Source organism: Notolabrus celidotus, chromosome 16 (genome assembly GCF_009762535.1).
Source record: "Notolabrus celidotus isolate fNotCel1 chromosome 16, fNotCel1.pri, whole genome shotgun sequence".
In the NCBI taxonomy this organism is placed as follows: Eukaryota; Metazoa; Chordata; class Actinopteri; order Labriformes; family Labridae; genus Notolabrus; species Notolabrus celidotus.
In genome coordinates, this window is record NC_048287.1 from 17,095,823 (window position 1) to 17,121,989 (window position 26,167).

A 26,167-nucleotide genomic window follows, 5' to 3' on the forward strand; every position below is an offset into this window, starting at 1 on the left:
ACACTGTTAAATATTAGCATTTGGTTTCAATTCAATAGAACAGTGACTAATATACATTTTAAAAGCCTCCAAACGTGAAATTATCTTTGAAATGATGTTGATAGTTGTTAACTTGTGTGACGTGAGCTACTCTACTTCGTCTTTTGAAGACCGTTTGCATCACAGAGGTGTCTAAGGCTGTCATATTTCAACAGCTCCTTCAAATGTAGCCAACATATGTGTCAACTTTCCCTTGGACATGAAGGATGCATCTGGTGCATCTTGTGGTTCTTTGCAGTAACTCAGCATTTTGTTTCAAGTGAAATACAACTGATGCAAATGTGAAAAAGCCAGATGCCTAGAAACTTAAAATTATTCTTACAATGGTGTTGATGGTGGTTTATGTTATGTTACGCTAACCATGTTTGCAAGATAGCCAGCTAGTTACTTATTTCTGGGTGATAGGGGCAACGCTATGTGATGTAGGTGTAGCTGCCAAATTCCACCGGATCTGCTCTGTTGCATTCCAGATTCTGATCCAGCAGGTTGGAGCCCAGATCAGATACGCAAGACTTCTATTTTTGCAGGATGCCAGATCACGATGCATCAATCTCAACTGAGAAGATCAAGCGGGAAAGGAAGTCAGGCACCAGAACAAAATTAAAAGATCCTGTTAATTTTTAAAGTAAAACACTCTGTGTTATCACCAGATCAAATGTCCCTTAACTACAACAACTAACTGTCATAATGAGTGATTCCAGTCAAAAGGTCAGAGGTTTTCAGAGGCCAATAAAGACAACATGGATGAGGAGAGGAGTTGGATATTCATTAATGCAGTAATCACCATGGGAAAACCTTGGCCACCTGACTCCAGCTGTCCATCTGTCCTGCTCCGTGTGCCGTTCTGAAAACGCAACCAGTGGATGTTGATGGGCGAAAGAGCACAGAGCCGGACAGAAGCCGGTCGTAGAAGAGACGGACACAGATCTGGTGGAAGTCCGATGTAAGGACCACAGCAGCTGATGACGGAAATAGGTAATCCTCTACGCTGGATCCACAGATCCTACTGCTGAACTGGGACATAGCTAATGTACGTCATCCATGTAGAAGACCATTTCTACATGGTTTGATAATGACTGTTGGTCTACTTTTTTCCTGTTTGGCCTTTTCTTTTCTTATAGTCAAACCAGTCATTTCATTTAATAATTATCTTCTTAATAAACTTGATTCTACTGCCTCCCTTGAGCCATCCCTTTCCTCCAATGAGATATTTTAAGCCTTCCTGATAACACGCTACCAAATTAACTCTAAACATCTCCACCAGTTCAGACAAAATGAGTTTCAGGTGTTCAGCAGACAAATGATTTTTTTAGGGCACTGGTGCACAGCTGTGCCTGTTTTGGTTTGCAGGAATCAGTTGTTGCTCTTCCTTTCCCTCTTTGACTGAAGTTATTATCAGCTGTCTCTTTTTTCTGTACAACAACACCATAAAGCATCAATACAGAAGACGTGTGTCTAAGAATGTATGCAATACAGCCTGCATTAAGTTTCCTTTTAACATGCATGCTGTTTGGAAAATGTTTAATATTAATGTGATATCAAGGAGCAGTACCATTTTTGGGTTCGGAGGTGCATCTAAAAATCCCTCGGGTAATGAAACATACAAATAGTATTTTTGCCAAAAGATGCATGATATTAGGTTTGACATTAGAATGACTTAATGCCTAAGCTTCTCCATACGTTTGTGGTGGTTATGTCCAGCATTTCCACTACAACAAGCTACAGACAGTAGCTGTAGAAAAGTCTATTTTCCTATAATGTACAGTGTTCTCTGTTTTTTTTTTTTTGTATTTTCAAGAGATGTATTATATGCTGTGTGCATGGTTAGCATTACGGTTGTCTCCTGCGGTTAGTGGTTGTTTCATGAGTCAAACTTTTAGAAGAAAGTAACAGATGGAAGTCAAAGGGAAAACTAAACATAAAGGAAAGGCTGGTACACTGTAGGTAGGGGGGATTGTTCAAGCATGTGTGTGTGCGGGGTGGAGTTTGGGGAGAAAGAGAGCAGGAGGAGAGGATGGAGAGAAAGCAAGCTAGCTGAAAATGAGTGTGAAACAGATCGGAGGCTGTATGCAGGAGAAGCAGATGGACTGGGGAGCAGCAGAGCGAGGCGGAGGAACACAGCCTTTGTTCTCGCTGCAGTCTGCCTGCCTGCATTTTTTCTCTGACTGTCTGTGTGTCGGCCTACCTTTCTGTCTGAGTGCCGGTTTGTTTGGGAATGTTTCCAAGCTCACGACACTCCTGTGTTTTCTATGTCATCTCTACTCTGCTCCCAAACGCACTGACTTTCCCATCTCCTTACTTCACTTTCAGTCTTCCTCTAACCTCCTAGATATCTGTCTTTGCTCTTCCTACCTCCTTTCCTGCTTTCTGTCATCAACATTTCCCCTTCATAATCTATCCTCCCACCTCCACAGCATGTACGGGACCAGGAAACCTTGTGGATCCCCACTCTCTCTGTCTGACTCTCTTTTTCACTCCCTTCGTCCATGGCCCAGATGTGGCACATGCCATTACACCTACACGCCATTACTCCTAATATGTCACTAGGGTGAAAGTACGCACGTGGCAGAGCTCATCTGTGACAACTGGTCTCAGCTCGTCTCACACAAACACAATTACTTTCACACATAAGCACTTCTGCAGAGGAAGAGCGCACACCCTTACAATTATCCTGGACAACTGAGAAGAATACAATCTCAGACCTTCGATAAACTTTTGCTTTGAAGGTCTGCCACCCTGAAAAATGTTCAATTTTTTAATTTTAGTACAAAATAGCCTAAAATTCTCAAAGACTGATCGAAGTAGCACTTATTTTACGATTATATTTTTTGGGCTGTTTGTATGGAATTCAAGAAAAACACAAACCTATAGCCGCATTTTCAAGTGTGTGTGAGTGTGCATATGATTCTGTCTGAGGCTGCCTCAAAGATGATCCAAGAAACCCTCACAGCAGGGGAGTGCACTGCCATGCCGTGAACAAAGGATTAGAAGGAGACTGTGCGTGTGTGTGTGTGCGTGTGTGTCTCAGACTGTACACATAACCCTATATCCTCAGGGTTGACTGCTGCCTAGCCTCTATTCTATCATCATCCATCTCTTACTGCGTGTGCACATGAGTGTGTGTAGACGTGTGCGCACTGATGCTATCATTGTATTAACATAGATGACAATCTGGCGCGAAGGTGCTGATCAAAGATAAATTTCCCTCCCTGGCTCGCCTCCCGTTAATTACGCCATCTGTGTAGGAACGCAGCGTCCCGAACGTGGGGGAGGCTGATCCGTCAAATGCTACCGCTCTCCGGCACCGACAGCAATCCTCCCGAGACTGATCGCCTCCAACCCTCGGATAGGTTATGCACACATGGCTGTGAAGGCACACACACAGTGATCAGTAACATGTACATGCACGTATCCTGCTACATAAAAACTGTTATGCACACAATCACTGACACATGCATCTTTACAAAACCCTTTGTCCACCTTTCACCAGCAATCACTCACATTTAAACATCTTCCAGACTGAAATTTTTATCTCAAATCTGTGCGACAAATTTCCATTTGTCCAGTTTTTACAGCTTTGAGATAATTCAGATTCTAAGGTTGTACTTGGCTTTAAGCAAGTGGAGCAGCACCCACACTTCATCCTGAATATCCAAACTAAGACAACTTGGGCTAAGTTGAAGAGTTGCAACCTGGCATCACAGTTTAGTTCAGGGGTATTCAACAAAAATTGCAAAAGGTCCAGAAGGGGAAAATTTCTTGAAGCAAAGGTCCGAAAGATCAGTATGTTTAACTATTTAGTGTGATATGCTGTATCTACATGTTATCAATACCTTACTTTCAAATCAAACAAATTCAGTATGATTCAAAACTTTTGAAAAAAATATCTAAACCAGGGTTGCCAACTTTGAGTGTCTGGCATGAGTGAGATTTTTATGTCATGGACCATATCACACTTGCATTTAATCACGTGCACTTATTTTGATCACACAGGATTGAACAGAAGAATGATCAGTGGTGTACTCTGGCTGCTTTCCTCATTGGCTCAATCACTACTGTGAAGACTACAAAAGCTGCTCCGGTTAAGATAGAAGCGCCCGTCAGATTTTAAATCAGAACCCTCTGTTTTGGCTGTAGGTCCAGGTTCATATGGGACGGCTTCTTGGTCCGGACCGCGGTCCGCCAGTTAGTGACCTATGGTTTAGTTGTTTCTTCTACTGTGGTTTGTGTAATGCTTTGCGTAAAATAAAATGCACCCCCTGATTAAACCTGGTATCAGCGAATAAATGTAGATAAAGTTATATCTGATAAACCAAACTGTAATTTGTATTATGTCAAAAGTGATCACTAAGATATTTAGTTTGCCAATGCAGCTAGCCTTCCTTGTATGATCATGTTATGGCCATGCTTGTTTTTTCTGCAGAATCTTTCTCTAATTTATCTGGTGTGAAGCTGAAATTGTGCTTAAATGATACATGATACATCTTTTCAATAAGGATAGTGCTGCTCGCAACCTTCATTTGAAGTTGCTTTGAAGAGCAAATGCATACAACTCAGTTTAAAACAAATCTAAATGGTTGATCCAACTCCTTTTGCCAGGTGAGGATCAAATAAAGAAAAATGAAAATACAAAATGTTCCATTTATATGTATAGAAGCCATCCAATGACCTCTGTGTATGTTTGCCTCCGCAGAGCACTGAAAGGCATGTTTCAGCCTTTAGACTTCAAAGCTGAGTGGTCTTATTTATTCCACCATTTACCCTGACCTCTCTTCAACTTTTTTACAGCATATTTTTCTAACAGGACAGGAAGAAATGTTGGCATTAAAAGTAATCAATGCATTGATTAGTAGTCCTACAAAACATCTTTGAAAAAGCTAATTTGTCATGTACAAACTTTCATACAGGAGATACAGTTGGAATACTTGAAGTGGTTACAGTGATGATGTACTGCAGCCAAACCTATACATTTGTTCATAATCATGTTTATTCTGTATGAGGGTAATAATCCTGTCATTGACTAACGAGGTAATTGTGTTACTGTGTACATGTGAGGAACATGTCTGCCATTCCCAATAGGTAGGTTACTTAGTGCTTTAATTGACAGATATACAGCTGGTGAACACACAGGAAGTTGATTTAGAAAACTTCTCATATGAGATAATCATCTCAGGGGCATGAATAAGATACAGAAATGTATCGGTCAGAATTAGGGATGTTCAAATGAAAATTTGAATTCTGACTAACCAACTAGTTGAAAGGTTAGAAAACACTCAGACAACTGTCAAAATTAGGCACATGCAACTTAACATGGCTGAACCCAGGATCACAGAGTCTGTAAGTAAATTACAGAGTCCAGAGTAAATTAGTAGAGTTAGCAACACCAGCCTTCAGTCGTCTTGCAGGTCTGAAGGCTAGCGAAGGCAGCCTCTTTGAAGGTCAACATCCACATGCCTCGACTGGTTACGCATTACTCTGGTCAGGTGGTTATATGCCAGTTTGACCTGACACGGCCTACATTCAACTTCATCTCCACGTTTGTATTTCATAGTACTGCCAAACCATACCACGCTACGAGATGCCATAAGTTATCTTTGTTTGTTTACATCCAGGTATAGAGCATTAGCATCATTAACCAGAGATACAGTCCCGGCTAATGGCAGGTGGCTGTGTTTCAGCTTAGACACAACATATGACCAGGACTTTAGGTTGACAATGATGAAAATAGTATTATTTAGTTTAACTGGCTAGTAATTATGGTGCCAACTAGCGTGGGTGACGACATTTAATAATTTAGTGCACACATCCCTAGTTAAAATATGACAAGTTCTCTACAAGTATCAGGTTTTCTGACAGCATTATAAACACTCTGTGCCAAGAATATACCTACCTCAATAGAGACACAGAGAGAGGGAGACAGTTTGGTGCCCCATGCCCCCTCGCTCGTGCCAGATGTGTGGGGTGTTTTTTATGAGGGGATGCCTGGCACAAAGTGCCACTGTGACTGAAAGGCACACGCCATTAATCTCCTTCCTCTGGGACGCCTGTATGCCTGTATGCTTTTAGAGTCCTCCACCCCCTCCTTTCCTGCACCCTTCTATCCTCATTGCCTGGGCTCTCCCATCACTCCATCTATCCTTCCATCTGTTACGTTGTAAATCAGATACTTTTTTTTATTTCACTACACTTTTCTAAATGAAATCTTAAGCTTCCAAACATGCATTTCTCTCACTTCATCCCTTTCTTACCCATCCATCCAGCTATCCATCCATTCATCCATCCATCTATCCATGACTTAATCTAATTTCGCAGTGGTCCTCCTCAGAATCTCCCATCTTTTCTTATTCCCCTCCTCCAGCTTTCTCACCAATGAAATGAAGCAGTCACAGCTGTTTGGCCATTTCATGTGGGGCCGCACTGATCACACCATTACGATTATTGACTACATTAAGCAAAGATGGCGGGGGGGCTGCTTGTAACATTGACCACAGTGATGTGTGATCAATAGACCCTTTGAGGAGGGTACGGAGATGAAAGAGACGGTGTAACACCCAAGTGTGGTATCTTTGAGAGGGCAAATAAACAAAAATATAACATAAAGAAAAATAAAAACAATATAAAGGTATATTAAACACTTGGAAAGTTCAAAGCACTCAAAGCATTTTATTTCATTTTAATTTTCTTTTCTTGATGTCTTTGTACTCTAAAATTTATTTGACAATATCAAGAATAATTCCTTTGAATCTAGAGGTCAGGCAATCAGCTTTAACCATCAAGGCGAAACAAACACAAACAACTAGATTGCTTAAAAGGCGGCTTCTGACAGAGAATGTTTACATCTTCACTGAGTAATTAATTACCACATCTACCACCCACCGGTGTCCTTGGAGATGTTATTGGACAACCAAACTTTAGTCATTTATTTGCATGTGCCTTCAGACGTGAGTGGGGAACATTGATGTGCGCTCCCCTCCCTGTTGAAGCATTCGATTCACACGAGAATCAAGGTCATCATTAAATTTTCAAAGACTTCAAAGCAGTTCAGTCTTAAGTACTGCTTAAATTGACCATTAAGAGGAAAAAATTGAGTTTGGCATCTTGAAAATTCTCTTTCATCCCTTGAAACATTTCTTATGTGATAAACTTATTGGAGGGAAGACTTTTGTGGGTAAAAGCCATGAGACAAAGTGCTCTTGAAGGCCAAAATACATCAGAAGTGTAAGTTGTGTGTTCTAATGTGAATCTACCATCCTTTTATATGATATCATTTTCTTTCAGTTTGAGGTTTAACAGTACATACATGTCTCTTTAATGTGTTTAGTTTTGTAACTTTTGTGATTCCTAGGGTTGTACATTTATTCCTATGATAATAACCTACTCTCAAGTCTCAGGCCCAGCTCCATGCATTCCTAAGATCTTCCTGGAGCTCTCCCAGATGGCCTTTAGAACTCCTACTTGTCTTTGAACTGGTATCCTTGCCAGGCCTGTGCTCACTTGCAGGGCACACAAGACTCAGGACTTGGCACATCACTCTCTTAACAGGACAAAGGAGCAACTTTTGGAGGTCATCTTTGTGTCCTCGGACCAGCTGTACTTTCACAATACCGGGGTCTTGGATTACTCTTTTTCCAAAATCAGACAAGATGAAGCACATTTACTTTTGTATTTAACCATTAAAAAAGGTCAGCTGTGTAAGAGCAGAATTCTTGTTGAAGCTGATTAATAATATAAGCAAAGGGAAAAAATGCCTGTAGTAAAATCTTATTCAAGGACAACTCTGCAAACTGGAGAGCTGATTCAACTTATCCTGATTTAGCTTGTAGTAATTAATCGCTAAACAAATTCCCAATTGCTTTTTTACACAGCTTTAAAAGAAAATGTAAAGTGCTCCATTTTACTTCAGCCATTCACTACAACTCATGCACTTTTAGTCTAGATTTTATTTTTATTATCATTTGGGATTGTGCATCATTCCTCTCTACACCTCAAGTGACATTCAGTAGTCCCCTGCACCATTTTCCTGAAGCTGCATTCAGCCTGACACTGTACAATGTGTCTTTGGCAACTTTTTCAGTCAAGTTTTTTATATATTACTAGAACTCCAAATGTGGTGTCAGGAGAAAACGGGTGGGAGTTGGGGGATGGGGGCTGGAGATGAAGATAGGGAGCAGAATTAAATGATACGGAAATTAGAGTAGGCGTAAATGACTTGGCGAGGGTGAAGGACGGAATAAATTGGATTGGACTGATTCTGGAGCCAACAGATACAATCCAGCAGGGATAAAACAGAACTATCTAATGCATCATATAGAACAAGATGTGTGTGTGTGTGTGTGTGTGTGTGTGTGTGTGTGTGTGTGTGTGTGTGTGTGTGTGTGTGTGTATTAATACATCTGTTTATAACTGTTAACACAACCAATATAAGTTATTCTCTATTGGTAGCTATTTTAATCGCTCTATCACTCCCTCTCTCTGTCTCTTACATACAAAATCAACACAGGCACACAAACACTCATATGCAGAAAAAATGCCTTTACATCTTGGCATGCTGGTGACCTTGCTGTCCTGACTCCTTTTCCTGTTGCTGCTTTCCTACAAGAAGTCCTGGGGCGGAGGTTTGGAAGCTGTGCATATATGTGTGTGTGTGTGTATACTAGTGTATTTTCAGTGTTGGTAGGAGTGGGGTTAAATGGGGATGTTGCAGGATGTGTAGCTGTGATGAAAGACCTTCCTGCATGGTGCCATCTTTAGGCACCTTGATGCCCTACCATTTCCTCCTGCTGGAGAAGTGAGTGTTTAGAGCTTTTGTTAGAACCCAAGTTCACCATTAGCCTTTGCCTGTGTGTTTGTGTGTGTGTGTGTGTGTGTGTGTGTGTGTGTGTGTGTGTGTGTGTGTGTGTGTGTGTGCGTGTGCGTGTATGTGTGTGTGTGTGTGTGTGTGTATGTGTGTGTATGTGTGTGTATGTGTGTGTGTGTGTGTGTGTGTGTGTGTGTGTATTCATTTCTAGAAGTGATGTTACCAAAAGCAGAGCATGCCAAAAAGTGGATGGTAGTTTTGGAGAGGATGTTAAAGGATGGATGTTTGGTTAAAAAAAACACAATAGAAATAAATAAAGCGTGTTAGAGAGAGCCACGTATGGGTACAGATTGAGTCGGCACCTGCAGAAGAATCCAGGGATAAAGGCAGGCCCTGAGGGGGATAGAGAGGAAGACAGAGAGTGTGACAGCAGTGAATAATCCTGTATCCCCTGAGAGCTGAGAAAGCCCCACTACATAAACAAAGGAAAGGACTTTCACCCATGCATCCCAAATGGCTGGTCAATCAATGGTTATTTGAAGAGGAAGAAATATCAAATGAGCGATAGCCTCTTTGCTTGATGCATGTGCCAGACATGACGCTCAGGTAGTGGTGAGACTCCATCAACAATGGGATAAAGACTGCAGCTTAGACCCTGAATGGTGCTGACACTCCATAACTTTGAGTTTTTACTTCAATAAAGTATTTGTTATGTATCAGAACTTGACCTCTGAACTTCCCCTTGAGGAAAGGACAAATATTAGCACAGAAAAACTTTCATTAGTGGGGCCTCCATTTAAATCCTAGTTCTGGTCATGTTCAGATTGCTCTATCCTCCAATTTAATCCTGCAGCTTAGAATGTGTCATTGTGACTCAACAGGTCAAAGGACAGGTCTTTTCTATATATGAAGGCAACCATCCAGACAACCTGATCATTTCAAACCTTTCCAAGAGAGACTGAGAGAGAAAACTGACTGAGCTGTACAACATGTATGTGAAAACGCACGCAAAAAACCTCAACGGGAACAAGAGGTCCTTTAGAAGAGGAGCTGCGCAGAGCAACATGATGAAGGCCAACAACCAGCACAGGAGGCCTTTTAGAGGTCCAAGAGGAAGAGCTGTGCAGGAAAGAATGATGGAGATGGACAAACTCCAACAAGAAGTTCACCAGCTCAATCAGATGCTGAGTAGAGAGAAGGAACAATGCTTCAGAGAGAAGAAGAAGAGGATGCTCCAGATTAAAGACTTGGATATCACCAAGAAAAATCTGGACAGAGAGACACCTGAAAGAAACCTTCATGGACAGGTGCAAATATCTGGAGGGACTCCTGAGTGACAACACAGGAGAGAACTCTCTCATGCACTTAGGGAACACCAATAAAAGAAAGAAGACCTCTAATGGCTTTGAAGCAATGCAAGTAGACCTCACGACCAGCAACAAGGTCTTAGCAGATCTCCAGGCAGAGGTGAACAAGAACAAACTACTGCAAGAAGAACTGGACAAGGTCTCAGCAAATCTCCAGGCAGAGGGGAACAAGAACAAACTACTGCAAGAAGAACTGGACAAGGTCAAAGCTGCTCACCATGAGATGGGTGTCAGGTGCCAAGATGATATGCTTGGTGCCATGCAGATGATGAAGACCTTCAAATGTGAAATTCAGTTACAGACGCAGGTTCACACTGACAAAGTGGTGCAAGACGAGACTGCTGTTGCGTCTCTAACATCTGAACGTAACACTCTCAGTCAGAAGATGGCAGAGGAGAACAAGAGGCATCAGGCTGAGATCCAAAGTACCAGGCAGCAGATGGAGACCCTTCAGCTTGAGCTTCATCAGCAAAGGCAGACACACTCTGACAATGTGTCTCATGACAAGGATGCCCTCGCAGCTTTAACGGTGGAACACAAAGCACTCTGTCAGAAAATGGCAGAGGTGAACCAGAGCTACCAAAACGACATGATCGGTGCCAGGCAAATGGTGGAAGCCCTTCAGCTTGAACTTCAAAATCAAAGGCAGACTCAAGCTGACAAAGTGTCCCCAGACCAGTCCATCATCATGACCTTAAAGGCTGAACATCATGCCACATGTCAGAAGATGGCACAGGGGATGGCTGTCCTGCATAAGAGTGCCCTCCAAAAAGAGCAGATGATGGTGAAAGAGCTGGAGAGAGTCAACACTCAGCTCGATGCCCAGAAAGACTACGAGGAGCTCAAAGAGCTGAAGACCACGGGCGTGGGGGTTTTCAAAGCAGCAATTCTGGAGGAGAGGAACAAAGTCACCAAACTCCTACAATACCTGGAGAAGTACAAAGCGACACACCAGGAGCTGAATAACAAGTACACATCTGAAGTACTTAGTGTCTGACAGCAGGCTGAGAACCAGAAGCATCAGTCTGAGACTGAGATCAAGTCTTACTCTGACAAACTGACACAAAGCCAACAGCACATCTCCCACCTGAGGGCCGAACAGGACGCCCTACGCCAGCACTGCCAACAGATGGAGAGCTTCTATCTGAGGAAGCTGAATGAGTTGGGCTCTCAGCTCTCTGCAGCTCCAACTTAAAACTGAGCCATGACTTTGGGTTTACTCCGGGACTCTCCGGTTCCCTCCCACACATCACAACAATAAAAATATAAATATAAAGTTATACTCTGTCGTGAAAAAAAACAGTAAAAGATGTAAAATATGAATCTATGCCATAACATTTATGAAAACTACAATATACCTGAAGTCAGTAGTAATTATGTATTTATTTGTGGTATGTCCTGTTTTTGTAGGTTTCAGGGGCTTTTGGTGTTCATTGCAACTCAGATGAGTCAGGTCGAATTATGAACCCACAGATAAAAATAATTTTGCTTGATTTCCAAAGAAGTCTAGACAACGCATAAATAGCAATTAATTTATCCACCAACTATTAAGAAAAATATAGGTGAGGCGAGAGACAGGGTAATAAGAGTGGAAGATTAATAAGAGTAAGAGTATTGAAGTAGAAAGACGGAACATTAAAGTTACTTTCTATATTTAATTTGTAATGCAAGAACTTAGACAGTAACCCACAATGTTACAATGTTACAATGTCATTTAGCAGACGCTTTTTTCCAAAGTGACGTACATACGAGAACAAGAACAACACAAGCAAAGATCTAGACAAGAGGAAACAAGATCAGTACGAGTAACAAAGTGCTTCAAGTCAATTTGGGTGCAAGTAATTAGTAGTAGTAGTTAAAAACTTAGTTACTTTTTGATCAGTTACTTACAACACATGTTGGTGAGTCTTTATTCTTGTTGGAATTAAGCACAGGCTGCCCTGTACTTTTGAATGTATGTGTAAAAGTGGGCGTGGCCATTTTTCCACCAAGGAGTGTTTTTTGTGCAAAAAAAATGTTTGCAATGAATTCAGAATCCCAAATAACCCCTAGTTCGACCCCTCACAAGCTGCTGAAGGCAGGATTTAACATTTTCAGTTTTTCACCAATAAGGTTCCAGGTACCCAGACTTTAAAGAGCTGTCATGGATTTTGCTACAGGAGTTGAGATGAAATATTTTAATATGTGTTATTAGAGACCTTTATGAGCACATTGGTGAAGAACATTTTTTGGTAAGGACTTTATTCCCAGATTGGTAAATATGGGCTAATTTTCCCTGACTGTTATGGTGAAAACCCAAAAGGAAGTTCAGAAATCCAAGTTGAACGCCTGATTTGGGCAATTTACAGTTTGTAAATGATGATAACAGCAGTGTCAACGTGTCTGTATGTTAAATTGGTTAGCCGGGTCATAAGTGGGGTAATGGATGGTTAGTAGGAGGTTATGGGAAATAAAATCCAAACACCTCTTTGCAAACCATACATTATCCCTTACTTAGCACATCACATGTATTGGTTCTTATCTAAGACCAGTCCCCTTTATCATATGGGAATGGATATTTTGTTCCCAAGTCTATTTCAAGGTAGGGAAGATGAAACTTTTCACAAACACACCCTTCGGTTAACAAAGTCATGTTCTTAAATAAGATCTAAATAATAAAAAGTGAAAATGATAGAAAATGAAAATATTTAAGTTGCATTTTGAAAAAGTAAAAGTAAAATGTCCTGGAAAATCACATTTTGTCCTGGAAAATTATTCCAACATGACTGCGTGCGACCTGACACGATTAAGAAAACACATCTCCATTCATTGAAAACTGAGTGCACACTGTGCTGGAAAAGACAGCGACACAGACCGGTCCGGCTTTTCTCCCTCACTTGGTCATAATCATGCATTCACAGAAAACGGGGGTATATTGTTTATGTTTTATGGTTAATTAACCTTGTGGAGTGCTCCTTTGATTCAAAGAGGCTTATATTTAAGTTAAAGAGTGACCAGTGGAGTTGGACAGAGAGCTTTGGGATCTGTGCCTCACAACTTTCCCTGCAAGCTGAGAGCTCAGTTACCGTACTGTAGCTAGTAGGAGTGCAAAATCTTGATAGTGAAAACAAACGGAATAAAAAGAGCTGCACAAAAACTGCACGTTGTTGACATCGCCAGGCAGGAAGACAGTTTAAACTTTTTTAAATCTCTGAGAGACCTTCAAATACAGAGTGCGTCTTGTATACCGGTGCGATTTCTCAGGAGTTTATGGTAACTCAAATAAACATTTTTATTTGAATGTGACATTTGCTTTGTTTTATATCTACCACTTTGCTGGATTAATATTGTAAAGCAGGTATATTTTGAGTTAGAGTTGAGTTGAGAAACATTTGTCGCCATTTTTGTCATTCAGTTTTATTTAGTTCAGTTTGTGAACTGATCCTCTGATTATTATTACTATTGCTATTATTATTATTATTATTATTATTATTATTATTATTATTATTATTATTATTTATTTATTTATGTATTTAAGTAAGGCAGCTTCCAGATTCCTTTGTTGGCGCTTTTCTTTTTTACTTAGCTAATTTTATATTTATTGAGAAAAGAGAAAGCTGAGATGAGAGTTGCCCATAATTTTGACTTGGTTAATTAGGAAGTAAATTTAGACTGTCATACCAGCTTGATCATCGCTGAAAATGTCCTGGAAAATAACCTCTGGAAAACAGTGGGAACCCTGAGTAAAGCTGGCTCAAAATGTCAATGGGCCAAACCTGACTTTGGAGTTTAGAGCACTCGATGTATAAACACTCATGTTGTTGCCACAAATGAACAACATGGCCCTCTGTTTCTGACGTCTATCTGACTTCATGCCTCCTGTCTATTTTTGTCACCATGGCTGCAATGGTTGTGCTTCCTTCTTCAGTCAGCTTGCTTCCTGATTAGCTATTTTCCGTTCCATGTGACAATCGACAAAGTGCGGGCTCAGCTGACTTTCAAGTTTCTCCAACACCACAGGATCCTAAATATTGAATTAGGGTGGCTACGATCAACTTATGAGCAGATTTGGGGAAGTAAAAGGCCTCTTAACATACCTCACACATACCTGACGTTAAGGGGGATCGGGCCCAAAATTGACTGATTATCTTGTAGTGTGTACCTTGCTTCAGAGAATGTGTTGCAGTTTACTGTAAACAACCTACACACAGTTGCTAATAACCTTGTGAACTTGTAATAGTATACCTTTGGGTTTGGCTTCTAGTGGTTTTCTAAATGTCACAAGTTTGTGTATCTATATGTCAAATGGATTAGTGAATCCAAGCAGATTTGCAAACAGTACATCACTTGGGGTGTCAACACTTTCATGAGAGAGGAGAATGTTTTGTTGTTGAAGAAGAGCTAGAGCATAAAATGTGAAACTAAAGTGGATAAAAACGTTAGTATTGTTTCTGTTTTAGTTTAGAATTGGCCCATCGGGCCCGGCAATGATGGTGTTTACTTCAATGTGGGTCTGTAAAAGTCAACCAAATTTTGGATTAGGTCTAAATACGTTCAGGGATATTCCTTAGGGATCTGTCCACTTTTCAGACTGAGTTTCTTGTTTGAAATATTATTTTTTTTGCAGGTCAGATTCAGTCTGGATTTTTACTGGTCCATTTTGGATTGAGTCCAAAATATTTGCCCTCATAGCAACCTCAAGTCTACCTTAATATTTCATATATTTTATTCAATCAACGCCTACAATAGCTGCACTGAATCTCCTTCATATAGTTTGAAATGTGTGTTGTTGGAGAATATTGAGAAATGTGTTAATACTCAGTCAACAGTGAACCTTAGCATGAACCTATGTTAGAAAGTTGAAGTGAAAGTCAGATGACCTTTTATCCCTCCTGCTAAAAGCTAAGTTCTTGAACTCACCCTAAGGTACTGAGACCTCCAGAGCGAAGCGAGGACGGCGCCTGGTGAGTTGCTTTAATTACTTCTCTCCCTCCCTTGCCACTAATACCTTTATTTTATTAGGTCTGATCTGATTCATATGCATAGTGCAGACATAATTTTGATTTGAAATTCTTTCTTATCTGCTGTGGCTGGGACTACCCCTGCATGACTGCATCCAAAATCAATTACCTTGCTTGGTCCCCTGGCGAGCATTTGGCGAGGAACAGAGTGGCACAGTGTGCAGGCTCTATCACAGACTTTTAACCTTAAAGACAATGTTGTTTTTCACTTTGAAGGACATATCTGATACCAGAGTGATGTTGTGTTTTATGGATGAGGAGATTGCTGTATCACTTTGAAACATTCCCCCATCCAAATCACCCACTGTGAAAGCTGGTTAGAAGAAGCGATGTTGTCATGTCAGTCAGGTTGGAACGGAGACAACAAGAGAATGTAAAACTCAACTTTCAAAGTCCAAAGTTACTATTCCTCTTTACTGTGAAAGAACAGCAGAAAGTTGAAAACAGAAACCCTTTCTGGCGAGCCACCTTGTCATATGGTACAACACCATTACATTTGCAGAAGGGTAACACCTGTGTTAAACAAACATCCCCAAAGATTTTTGGCTATTCATTTGCAGCAACTTCTCGTTATGGATCCATTATGGAAAGAGCTCAATGCACCGGTGTGTAATGACACAGGCAACGCTTGCTGTAAAACAGTGGCATATGGCTAAACTACACAACATTAAACATTTTGGAGACGGTGCCTCCCTGGTGCCTAAATAGCACACTGCTTTGGCAAATAAACCATTACGCAGTGTGAATGACTTATGTACTTGGATGGCAAGCTGAGCTTCTTAACCATGTTTTACTGAGATAAACAAAGCAGTACAAAGAAAGAGAGCAATCTGATTTTTGAGCTTGTGCAAAAAACAATTGTAAATGGGTAAACTAACCATTAAAACATTGAAACAATACATAATACAGTACATACAGATGTTCAAACAACAAACCCCATCCATTTATCAAGCTATCCAACCTTAATTTTTGTCTGATTACAGTGGAAGAATTCTAAGCAGAGGATCACATATTTTTTTGCTTCATTTTGCAGCCATGTCCTCTCACTCCTCTTGGTCCACAGTGTTCCAAGCCAAATACATGAACCCCCCCTTCTCCTAGAAAACAAAGTCTTGCCTCATTTTGCAGTATTGTAGTGACTCCACAGGGAGAACAAGAAATGTTAAAATCAGATGCCCAACATTAGTCAGAGAATGTACAACCTAAATGTGGCAGAACTTGAAACCAGAACCCAAACTTCATTTCATACAATGGAAGGACCCTGACCTCTACTCAGCATATCAGTTGGTTTGCTGTCATTGTTCAAAACTCTTATATTTAAGGACTCTCAAAGACTACACTTGATAGAATTATACTTTCAACATTACAGCTAAGAAAATCAAACACATGAGTCTATCAACACACTGTTAATTTCTTGCTACATGAGAATCTATGGATCTTCAGGGGTGGCAGCTTTCATTTCCGGGTGTTGGCTTAGAACTATTTAGAATATTCAGGAATGAGTGTTGAATAAAAAGATGCCCAGTCCTTTGATTTCATATAAGATCATTGATTCAAATTTATTTTGGGTTCACTAATGTTACAAGTCACCCTGGGGCATACTGAGGCCAAAGTATAAGCCTGGCTTACCTTAACAAATGTTGACAACGAACACATGACAACAAATAAAAACTAATTTATCAAGTTTGTTCATATAGTGTGTGAAGTACAACTATATGGCCGACACAGCACACCACACTCACAGATTCTACCAACAACTAGACAACCCACTCTCAAAACTTGAAATCCTTCAAAATTTCACATATTCAAATGTGACTAGAGTAGACGGCAAACTACAAGATGGTTATCAAGCTAAAACGTTGTTAGCTGCTTTGCTAACTTGTATTTGCAGTAGCAATTTCTGTTTGACTCTTCTCCTTGCCATTTCAATTTTAGTATGTTATATAGCACTCAGCAACAACAGGATCAACAAGATAGCCTTCGGTTTCTGATGTCCATCAAATGTTATGCTTTGCACCTACTTTTTTTTGCCGTGGCTGCATTTTGTAAAATCACTCTTAAACATACCCCACACTACAGGACAATCTGGCAAGATAATCATGAGAGCCAGCAGAAAATCAAGACTTTGCTTACTTTGATGGAATGGAGAATCAGGTCCAAAATGATCCAGTTTATATGTAATTCATAACCCTCTGTACATAGACATCATCTGCAAACATAAAGATGCAAACTTACAGCCAACTCACTTATGGTTTAAAGTGGCTTATATTCAATTTAATTCAAGATAACTTCTTTCTCTGTTGTGATTTAATATTCAAAGCATAAAAAAGTTTTGTAAACCATGTAGGTAAAATTGCATTAGTACCCTAAACATATGTAATATGATCCTTACTAACATATACATGCACACAGACACACAGACTGCAAGCAATCACCTGCCAACATCACAACTGCACATTTTGCTGTATGCCTAAATGGCCTCACAGCCTGCCTCTGCATCTGCATCTACTTCTCTGTGCCAGGCATGTAAACCCCCTCAGTCATGCAGTTCCAGCCATTTCTGCGTGATTGATGTGAGTGCTTAGCTGGGCAACAGAGGTCACAGTGCCTGGGAGATTGTTTTAGCCCTACCAGCTCCTCTTTTCTGCTTCCATCTCTTTTCTGTTCCTCTTCCTCCCCTCTCTTTCTCTCTCACTCTCTCCCCACCTGGAGTGTCGTGAACCCTCTCCACACTCCACCACCTAATTATATCCTGGACGTGTAAATGTATTCATATTCATGAAGGCACAGATGCTAAATTAACTGTGGCAGGGACACGTTGCACTGTGCCGACTGCACAATCTGCTTCCTCCACTTACAGAAAAAGGAGGGAGGGAGGGTGTTGTAGCTGGAGGAGAGAACACTGAGAGGAGAGAGGTTTTTAGACAAAGGAAAGATGATGAAGGGGAAGAGTTAGTCAAAGCAGGAAAAAGAAGAGGAGGGAGAAAAGTAACCAACGTTGTCAGGAAGAGACAGCCATGGACAAAATCACTTATTAAACCTCAGTAGTGCTTTAAATCACCTGAGATGTCACCATCACCGTTTTCACCTAATGCCCCCACCAGGCCCTTGCCATCTCCTGCCTGGTCACATGGGCCTCAGTGGCGGTGAGTGACAAATCAAAAAGCCAGAGTGCATAAAAACTTGGAGCTGGTGGCAGCAGAATGGTGCACAGGGAACTCAGGGGCAGATGGAGGGAGGTGCAGCGGTGCGCAGCGAACAGATGGCCGTTCCGAACTTGATATATGAAATTAATAACGTTTCTCAAATAGAATTCAGAAACAGGAATACATTACCTGAATTTTAATAACAGATTTTCTCCTTTTCTGAGCAGTGGGGGAGATGGGAGCATTTGCATGTCAATGAGAGATGTATGAGGGGTAAACAAATGCAATGCGTCCAATTCTAATGGCTGTTTTTCTTCTCCTATGGAGCTGCAAATAAACAAATGGTAAATTGTTATTGTTGTCAGTCAAATACTTTCATGGTTATATGAACCATCTACATTTAGTAACTTCAAGCTAAATGTTTATTCTATAATCCACCTTCCTTCTTTTAACAGTGCCATGCAAAGGCTTTTCGTGGCAGAGCTTAAAAATATATATAAATAAGCACATTATCGAGCTCTAACAAAGGCTTGAACTTCACAGTCACCTTTTCCTTAACAGCCTGAATGATGACAAAGAAGCTGCCTTGAACCTCACGTTGACTGTCTAACTTCCACATTTCTGCTTAGGGTCTTTCATTCACAACGTTTTAAAAATTGAATTATTTTGTGAGAGGTTTGGCTCCTTCAACAAAGTGTGTTTTTCACTGCTGCTTGGGTTTGCTCCCACAGAAAAAAATATGCATATACACAAAGCTACACCATCACAAAGTGCAGTCTTCTGTCACAGTGGTTATTCAGGACAGAGCCTTTTCAGTTACACATAATAGTGTTTTCCCCCATTCTGATGCTGAGCTGTGATGAAAAGAAGAAAGACTGACAGAAAAAAAATGACACTGAAAAAAAAATGAAAATTATGTTTTATAGAATTATTTTAGGCAAAGCATGATGATGAACAAAATATTGATATATCTGAATTTGTATTGTGCTCAGAAATCTCCTAATCGTCTTCAACTGATTCAAAGGTACAATTTGAAGCATTTGGGTAAATGGCTTTGTTTCCTTTCTTGCAGACAATAGATAAAAACATCATTATCACGTCTGCACCCTGAAAGCTAGCTAGCTATTTATTTGGTTGACTGGCAACAAAGTGGTGTTGCTAGCAAGGTCTCAGTAATCTATTCTGACGAGGAAATGAGTCTTACTTAATGGTTAAAAATAAAATTAATAAGTTAATTATGTGATTTCAAGTCAGTGACGCATCAATGTTGTTAACTTTGGACAAAGCAAAGCTAGCTCTTGATCCCTATTTGTATTTGAATGCTTAGTTGAACTAATCAGCAAAAAAGTTTCGACTTCATACAGTATGAAAAGTCATGAGGAAGCTTAAAAATAGGCGTTGCTCTCAGCAAGATTTGATCCTTAGCTACTTATTAAGACACTTAAAAGAAAATGAACTGAAGCCTTTTTTTTGTGAGAAGCAACAAAAAATGTACACGACATGTACAAGTCAGACTTGTACAATTTGCTATTCTCATGTTGACTATTCATAGCTGCTGTTTGAAATACTTATTTACAATTATCTTTGGTTTAGAGAGGAAACGTTTTATAGCCTCTATTTTATTATAAGGATCTTTGTTTAGTAAAGCTGCAAAATTAACCACTGCCAAAAATGATAACCTCATTATAGGGTAGAGACATAGCATACAGTAGGGGTAGTAGTGATGTCAGTTCTTGTTATTCTTAACCATTTACTTACATTCCAAACCTTGATAAAACTGGGATAGGAGTTTGGGGCTTTGCATGCTTCCAGTGTTTCCTTCAGCTACATGAAACTGGGCCAGTAGAGTACTCAGTAAAAATAGGCTGCAAAACACAAGCTTAAACCCCTGTTAGCAGAGCTATACATTTTCATAGCCTCAAAATGACGCTAGTGCATTGGGGGAATTGTGATCCCACATGCAGCGATTATGCGAGAGTATATGGGCTTTGAGCCATATTCATGACCACACCACATCTCTCTCTCTCTCTCTCTCTCTCTCTCTCTCTCTCTCTCTCTCTCTCTCTCTCTCTCTCTCTCTCTGTCTCTGCTAAGTAACTCAAGATTCTAGAGCAGGAAACTATGGCTCAAGGATCAAAATGAAGAGCATATGTTTGGAGCAGCTTCAGTCTGCCTCATCTCCTCTTTACTGATGAGATGCATATACGTACAGAAGTGTTGTCTTCACACGTGATGATAGAGATGATTCAAACAAACATATGACAAATGGTTCTGTGAAGGTGACCCATCTGCTGTTTCTGAACAAAGTTTATTCAGCCCTCTGCACTGCAGGTGTCAAACCATATTTTAGATTCCCGATTTTTGTCTTTTTTCATTCAAGACTCTCGATGGTCAACAAATCAGGCTCTGAGGTACTGGATGTTTGAATATTTTTATTTGGGGTCATTTGAGTGCAGCTCAGAACTGTTGATATTAGTGAGGACTCTGACAAACTGCTGAAAGTGATGAATATGCAGCATAAATCTGGTGATACTGATACTGTACCCCTTCAATATGTAGTGGGAGTGGTAGCACGAGAAACTTGGATGTGGTTCAGGCACACAGTCTGTTCACCTTCATGGGTAGAATGACAGATGGCCGGGGAAGCTTTCTGCAGTAGAGCATAGCAGAACAAAGCTTCCATGTCATGAAGAAGAAGTTTGAATGTGTGGGAGTTTTTGACAAGCTCTGGTCTGCAGCAATCTGTGCATGCACAGACGTGTACACCTGTGCAGACATTCACATAGAGACTTTTGGTAAAACCTCAATAAATGCTGTTTCTTTTCCCTCCCAAACAGAACTTTACAATGCAAAATCCATTACCGTCTCAGCGTCATTATCAGCGGTGGCGGGGCAAGTCAGAAGCTTCAAGGTACATTTCAATCCACGGGGGTACACGTTGCTTCCAAAAACAGAAGGTAGAAGTTGGCGAGGCGTTGTGCACATGGAGAGTGTTACTTACTGGTTATTGTGGTGGTCATACTGTGTCCCGTATGGCAGTGTATAAATGAACAGCATGCAAACACCTTCTGTCCAAACATCTGCGACAGGCACATTTTTAGGCTGCCTTCCAAAAACTAAAATACGATGGAGGCAGAAGAAATAAAATCACTCTAGCTGCTGGGCTCAGCTCATCTGCTCTCATTCTGTCTTATTTTCCTTTGTCATTCAAGCTTCTCTTACATTCCTGAATAAGACTTAATGCAACTTTTTATTTAGTTTGAGTTTTCAAGGGTGTTTTGCAGACTTAATATTGGGAAAGGATTGCTGTTAAAATACCTGGTAGTCCTAAATTGTTTAAATGACGGATAAGGATTGAGTAATTGGCCCTGAGAAACAAACACTCTAAAATCCTCACTCAGTCATTCACAACTTATTTGCCAATTGAGAACAGAACCTTATAGATTTGTAGTTAAACATGTGATCCGAAACCATACCATACTCTGTCCATTTAAATCTGCCGTAAGCAGCAATAAAAAAAATATTTGAAATTTGTTTATCATTGATAATAAAAACATGAAGCAACCTGTGCTGTGTTCTTTAGTTTTTTTAAATGAATAAAAACCTTGAATATAATCATTTCACATGCTTAATTTGGTTATGTGACAGCTTTTTTGCGCATCAACCAATCGATCAATCATCAAGCAACCAATCAAGCAACCATTAAGCAAATAAGCTAGAATGCAAGCAAGCAAGCAACCAAACAACTGGTAGGTTGGATTATAATTTATACCAGTTGGTTGGTTAGTCAGGCATTCACACAGACATTAAGACAGCCAGTCAACCAACCAACCATTTAGCCAATGGTATTTGGCCACAGTGGCACCAACAAACGTGCCCTTTAAGGGTCATATGCTATCACCACCAAAGCAAGGATTGCTAATGCTAGCTCGATCATCTGTGTTGAATAATAAAGGCTGAACACTGAACTGTGTTATAACAACATTTACAGAAAGTCTGGTAGTAATCAGTTCCAACATTAGCAAGCTAGGCTCATCTATCACTATCTGAACTGAAGCTAAGACTAGCTGCCAGAGGTTTAAAGCTAAATGCTTTCCATAAATTTGTCACATGTTTTATGCTCTTTCCCTGCAAGATCCTTATGAATTCTATTTAAAATTTCTGTATTTAATTACATTAATTATACAAAAACTGGTTTGACAGTTCTCTTTATTGATGATTCATAGCTTCAGTACTTAACACTGCACATCTCCTCTGCTACTCTGTTTCCTCAAACCACTGAACCTATGCTGGCAAAGATGTTTCTCATCTACAACTTACATGACCTGGCTAGCACTGTGTACACAAGTACTTGGCACGACCATACATAGCTGGCCAAGAAGGCGCCTGTTATAAAAATACACAAGTGGAAGCTCGGCTGCAGAGACTCTGCTGCTCCTTCTCAAAGCATCACGTCATACATTCCTTCTGTTTTCACTCATTTTCCAGCATTTTTTGCCGCTGAAGCTTTGCCCCCTGAACACGACTTATAAAAGACATCCAGTGTCAGCCAATTATTTTCGACTTTGATGGTCATAAATCAAGGCTGACCAATAAAAACAAAGACAGCCAAGTATAATGTTCGTGTGTGACTCCAACTGGATTGTAAATGAAGCCAGATGGGCTGGGAGAGAGCCACTGAACAGAGCTGGATCCCATCACTAAATGGCTGTGTGTTTTCCCCTCGTGCACAAATTACGGCATCACCTCATTCGGCGGCATAAATCAAAGCCCAAGCTGTGATATGTACGGGGCATCTCTCCATCTCATTACTAAAATTAATTCTCTGGCAGCCTCGGACGTGTGAGCCACGTTCGAACGGTTGATAGCACCACAGTCAGGACTTAAGTTGTTACACTATGTATGAGCAATTTCAAGGCATTCATGTGGTCTCAAGCAAGCTTAGACACCCTTGGAGATGAAACAGACCCTGTGAGTGTAACCTCATAAGGGACCTCTGGACACTCTTTACGGAAGACTGACATGTTTGGATCTGGGAGAGGAGAGAGACTGAGGGAGGAGGGTAGAAAGGCAGAAGAATCAGGTAGGCAGCAGTCAAAACAAGCAGGAAGCAGAAATACTGCTCGTAAAAAGCACAAGAGACGGGCGGTGACAAGAAAAAAGGGACAGGCGTGACAGGTATGAATAGACAGATGTGAGCAAACAGACACTCAAGCAGACAGTGATGGAGTTATTTGGAAGCCTTCGGAGGTAGACTTACCGAGGTCTATATTTTCCAGACGTATGATGCTGACCCTCATTCGTCTGCTGTGACTTTCATTGCAGAGCGAAGAAACAGAACCCTTCGATAACCTGGCTTTCTCATTCTGTGATAAGAAAGGTTCCACTTTACCAAAGAATGGTTTCTCTCTTGTAGTTCAAAAACTTACAAGGATACGTTATGATATTTTCGCTCCTCTATGCTTCAACTCAAAGAGATTGTCAAAAATAACAGTTCTGGTTGGATTGACAGTGTCTGAAGAGTTTAACATATTGATGGCCAAAATGCAAAACCTCCTATCTGCATTTGCTGATTTGTGGATTTCACTTTAAATGATGAGAACAAGGAAGGCTGCACATTTTCAGTCCATCTCCAAGGTAATCCCACCCTTCATTGTGACAGAAAAGTCACCTGACCAAAACCTCCAATCACGTTTGCTGGGAATATTTTGAGGCACAACACCTCCTATATGCACATGTAAAATTTTCAGATAGGAGGTTTTTGCACTTTGGCCACTTGGCCAAGCTAAACAAATTTCCCCACCTCACGAGTCGCAACTACTTCATCAACAAGCAATGCAACAACACAAGGGTTCAAAGATTCCTGTGTGGAATGATTCATGGAAGCAGTGGACAGCCTGACCTGTCATGCTTTCTGCGTTATGCTTCCTGAGATGGAAATTCTCGGAGACTGGCACCTGATAAAAGGAAGCTTTCAGTCAATATTTTGGTCTGGCGTTTGAAATTGAAGGTCATTGATATGGTTCTGTGAAAGATGTAGGAGTGCTGTGCTCTCGCAAGGTTGCTGACAAAGTTGGTCAGCCGTCACTCAAAGGCAGCAAAAACAGATCTATAACATTATGCAGTCAGAGGAGGGTGAGCTGCCGCAGGCAACTCACTCTCTTTTTTTCCCGTCTCACTTTGCTCAGATGTACTTTCTTTCCTCTGGGAACTGATTAACGAATATACAGCTGATTGGTGGGAGCTTGAACTTTTCCCCATGCAAACGGTAAACCAATCAGTCAGTCCTATTTTGAATCAATGTGCCGTATGAGACTGCAGTATCCATTAGTTAGAGCCAATATGTCTACAGCAGTCTTAGGAGATTTGTGGGTCTTCAAATTGTTCTGCAATTTTGATTGCTGTTATTCAATCAAAGTTTGCTCATCCTTTGTAAATTAAATCAGTCAGAGTTGAAGATTTTATACCAAAGTGATTCAAATGTAAGCCCCATACAGAGAGGGAACAGAACACAGAGACAACCTGAATAATGCACATACTACTCAGAATGCACCCAAAAGCCTCTTTTTTCTGTCTTGCAGGACTTTCTGGCTGACTGTGTTTGGGCAACCCTCGTGCAATCCACCACCATGAGTCGTACCAGGCTTGATCTCCGCCACAATACACACATCATCTGTTAAACACACCAGGAATATTCGAGGTACACAACAGCAGGCGTCAAGCTGCAGACAAGTCATACATCTTCTCTGTTTTCTTTGGAGGAAGTGGTGGGGCAGAATCTTTGTGTTGATATTCATGTACTGTATATGTTCAGTGTGTGTGTTCAAGCATGTTTTCCCCTGCATCTGACTGTTAGTAGTGATGTAACCAACAACATGCTGATGTCTCTGTGAGTCTGCAAACAGTCATCACCAGGCCTCAAACAAAAGGACTCCTTGGCTTGTGCGTAAAAATGATCACTTCAAGGAGAGAGGACCTGGATCTTATCATTCAGTGGTTTAACACTAGCCAGACCGCCGCTTGCTCACTCCAGGGCAGCAAATTAGGAGTGGGGAGCTGCCGACTGAGCTTGTGACAGGGACGTGATGGAGAGCAGGCCGGCTGGGCGGCTTCACAGCTCGCATGGGCCGAGATAGGAGAGGAATGCTTTCCGTCTATAGCCAGGAAAAGTGGTGCAGGAGTGGTAGCTCTTGTGGATGATTTTGTTTCACTTCTTGAACCTTTAAAGATTCTATGCATGTGCAAGTAAACAGTTTGAACAGTGGGATACTTCATTAATATGGGATACTCATGTGGCGGCCATCTGTTGCATTAGTGTGGATGTTAGAATGGATAGAAACCAGGATAAATTGACAAATCTGGCACATACATTTGTGAAACCACACAACCATACATTGAAGAGCTATTTTAGTTTGGTGCATGGAAGCTGTTTTAAAATGTTACATGGATAAAGATTTAATGTGTGTTTTGTATTAACCTCCGACAGTAACAGATTTACTTTTATTGAATGAATCCTCTTTAGTCATATATCTTTGTTAGATAGTTGTCTTTAGGCGTTTTTCGACCGGAGGAACTTTACCCCGGAACTAGGGTCTAAATTTAGTTCAGGGGTAGATAATCTCACCCCTAAAAAGCCCCTGCTTGGGGGGTAGTACTTTACAAAAAGCCCCAGGGCTTTTGGGGGCAGGGCCTGCAATGCTGAACATGTCTGATTGGTAGCTTAACCGCAGTGTGTTTATTCAGCCCGTCGTCCACAATAACATCACACACATCTGTGATTCACTGGATTTCTCTATCTTTATTGTATGCGTGTACTTT

General features: G+C 40.8%; 1 long non-coding RNA gene across 1 annotated transcript in view; it reads left to right on the plus strand.

Annotated features, from left to right (window-relative positions):
- LOC117828271 overlaps positions 1 to 25,944 on the plus strand; it is a 148,086-nt gene extending 122,142 nt beyond the window's left edge. The window contains exon 3 of the long non-coding RNA XR_004634373.1: positions 24,931 to 25,944. This is a non-coding gene — a long non-coding RNA (uncharacterized LOC117828271). The remainder of the gene's footprint in view (positions 1 to 24,930) is intronic.
- The last annotated feature ends 223 nt before the right edge of the window (positions 25,945 to 26,167 follow it).